Below are 3,046 nucleotides of genomic sequence, written 5' to 3'. Positions count from 1 at the left end.
GGATACCACCCTGAGCGCTCCTCCTCTGTGCTCAGAGACGTAGACCTTCTCTCCTCTTCTTCATCTGCCTTTAATCGCCAAATGCTTGAAACATGCTTTGAAGTCGCTGCCCACTGACGGGTGGTTTTCCTTCATAGGCCACTGGTCCTGCTGTTGATTTTCTGCTTGGTGTGTGGGACGTTTGACTCTTTTCATTGCTGTTTTGCTTCAATCTGTCTGAAAAACAATAAAACCTGTAGTTCATGAGCCAGCAAAACTCCTGCTGGTTGTCTGTTTGCTCGCTGGTGAAGCCATCACTGCACCTATCGCCTTTTCTTTGCATTTTTTCTCAGTGTTGGGGTGTTCCTCCTAAAAGGTGCTGACTGGGGGTGGAAGGTCTCTACACAAAGGAAACCAACATATCCCTGATGCTCTCCATGGGGCTGTTCCAACACAAGTGGAGGGTCTGGCACCTCTGCAAGCAATATTTCTCCCCTCGCTGTAAAACTACAAAGAAATAGGAAGAAAATAATGGGAAAAGTTGTGAGGGATGAGAATTTCCCCTGAAAGAGTTTGACCCAGGCACATCCCAACTAGGAGAGCCCCGTGTATTTCAGGCAGCTAAAGGTCTGCCTCAAAACCTGCAGACAGTCCCTGTAACTAGTTCAACATTTAGGAGATGGGGTCTTGCCTCTGCTGAAATATCTGGATTCCCAGATATCGAGTCAAAGTCTTAGAGTGAAGGGTGAGAAACCTCCACCATCTCCAACAAGAACTGGGTCACTAAGAGTTGTACCAAATCACAGTGTGAAAGATCTGCGCCACAGTCCTCGTCCTGTGTCCGTGCCTGTTACTGCCTCTGTTTCCACATTGCCTCAGTCCCTTCTTTTCATTAAGACCCATAGCCCAGTCACCAGAGACCATTCTGTTACACCACTGGTGGTGGACACCACCATCATGGGTGGGAAAGGCCCACCTGAATCATCACTTCTGGCAGTTGCAGGGTTGGCCAAGGAGAACTTTCCCTCTGGAGGCACAAGTGAAGTGTGTCCCTTTGCTTCTGCCCTATTAATTCCTCATAAATTAATCAGTTCTCACAGCAGGCAGTTCCCATAAGCCTCCTCAGAGAGGACTTGCTGGAAAGGAAATGCCATACGTGTTCTTCTGCCTTATCTGGAGAAGTTGCGATTACACATGTAGCTTCTCCAGCATTTCACTCAAGGAATTACTCCCATTCCAGGAAAGGCTGGGAAGATGCCGGCTGAACTTAATTGCAATCTGCTCCTCCTTGAACCATGCAGAAAGCAAACCAAGGCTCCTGCTACCATCCTGGGGGCTGGTAGCAGCTCACCTGGGACGAACCCTCTTTGGAGCACCCCAGGGATCCCAGAGATGTCAGGCAGCAGGCAGGGAACAGGCCAGGCAGGCTCTGCCATGCTCTCATTAGGCAGCACTCCTCTCAGGGTAATGTAGAGAGGTCTTCAAACGACAGCTGCAATTTTAGGCAGTGGAAAAAATTCCTCCCGCATACCCTGTGCTCCTGCCAGCGTCCAGCCCCACAGCAAGGTTCAAGGGAGGCAGCGGCTGGCATTTAACAAGCATTCATCCACCCTGGCTCAGCTGCCCAAGGCTCTGCCTTACCTTGACCTTCCTCCCTTCCTCTCTCCCTCCCAGAAAATGGTTCCACCTCCACAACGTCTCTTCCTGCATCGCTTCTGAGTCCATGCCTCCCACTTATCTCCATGACCCCAGTTAGCACCGGTTTTCTGTGCTTGTCACATGTCTACTGCCTTCTCTCACTCTCTCAGTCCATGCAGGGCTCCTTCTTTTAACACTTCCAACACCCACCACGAGTCCTGCACATACCCCAGCTCCAAACCCTCCTTCCTCCCCGCTGAGGAGCTGGGCAGGGCCGGTCCTGCTTGGTGCCAGCACACCAGGGGATTTCAGCTAGATGCAAGAGGAGGTTCCAGGAGGGACATGTTGACCTGCAACACATCATGCCCCATCCCAGAGCCACGGCTCCTTGCGTTGCTGCTTGCCCAAGCAGAGCTGCCCCTTAAATGTTCATTAAAATGCAAAATATTCGGAAGTGAATATTCAAGTCCGAGTTTTCTAGGAGAGAAGTCCCAGCCAACAGAGCAGGAACTGAAACACTCTTGTGTTGGTGACGCCCACGTGCAAACCAAAAACCCTCCAGACTGGAGGATTTGCAAAAGTTTAGAATGTGCGAGGGCAAGATGACCTTGCACGGCATCATGTGCTGGTGACTGAGCCCAAGGAGCCAGCATGATGCTCAACATACCCCATCCTGCTCCGTCCTCACATGCTCGTCCTGTGAGGGGAACAAACATACCTATTTCCATGAAATTTTCCAGATATTTGTTTCGAACACCAGTCTGATGAAACAGCCCATTACGTGCCCAAAAGACGCAACCCGAAAGTTTCGGCTCTTACACTGATTCAGCACCGGCCGCTGCTGAGTAAGTCCTTTAGCATCTGTGGCCGTCACTGTCTGTGTTGTCCAACAGATAGGAAGACACATTTTTTGGCTCCCTTGCAAGGTTGCGGTGAGGACAAATTCATTAGTATTCATAGAAGCCCTTTGATTATCTGCAGGCTAAACAATTACGAGGCAAAACAAAGGCAGTGATCACAAATAATGAGGCAAAGAGTGAATACCAGAAGACACGTATACCAAAAAAGTATGGGTTTGGGTTGGTCAACAGTGGAACTCGAATGGCCAATGGCTGTCTCACTTCCAGGAGGAATGTGTCTGGAACTATAAAAGGTCTCCTGGCCCAGCTCGCTTCATTCACTCCTCTTCTCTTCCCTTCACCTCTCCTCACTCTTCAACAGGGTAAGTGAGAACATCTAAACCTTCCTTTCCACAGAAGAAAAATGCTGTGGATGTCTTATAACAGCATCCAAATACAACCAGGAATCTGGAGTGAGATTTCAGCTGAAGTTGGGTTTTTATAAACTGAGTATGAGGAATTATGGGGATGAGGTAGAAGCAGTGAAGAATGGAGAGGCTCCAGCAGGACCACGCAGACGAATGGGACCA

The sequence above is a fragment of the Buceros rhinoceros genome, unplaced genomic scaffold, assembly GCF_000710305.1.
Source record: "Buceros rhinoceros silvestris isolate BGI_N320 unplaced genomic scaffold, ASM71030v1 scaffold7828, whole genome shotgun sequence".
Taxonomy (NCBI): Eukaryota; Metazoa; Chordata; class Aves; order Bucerotiformes; family Bucerotidae; genus Buceros; species Buceros rhinoceros.
Note: the sequence above shows the minus strand (reverse complement) of the source record.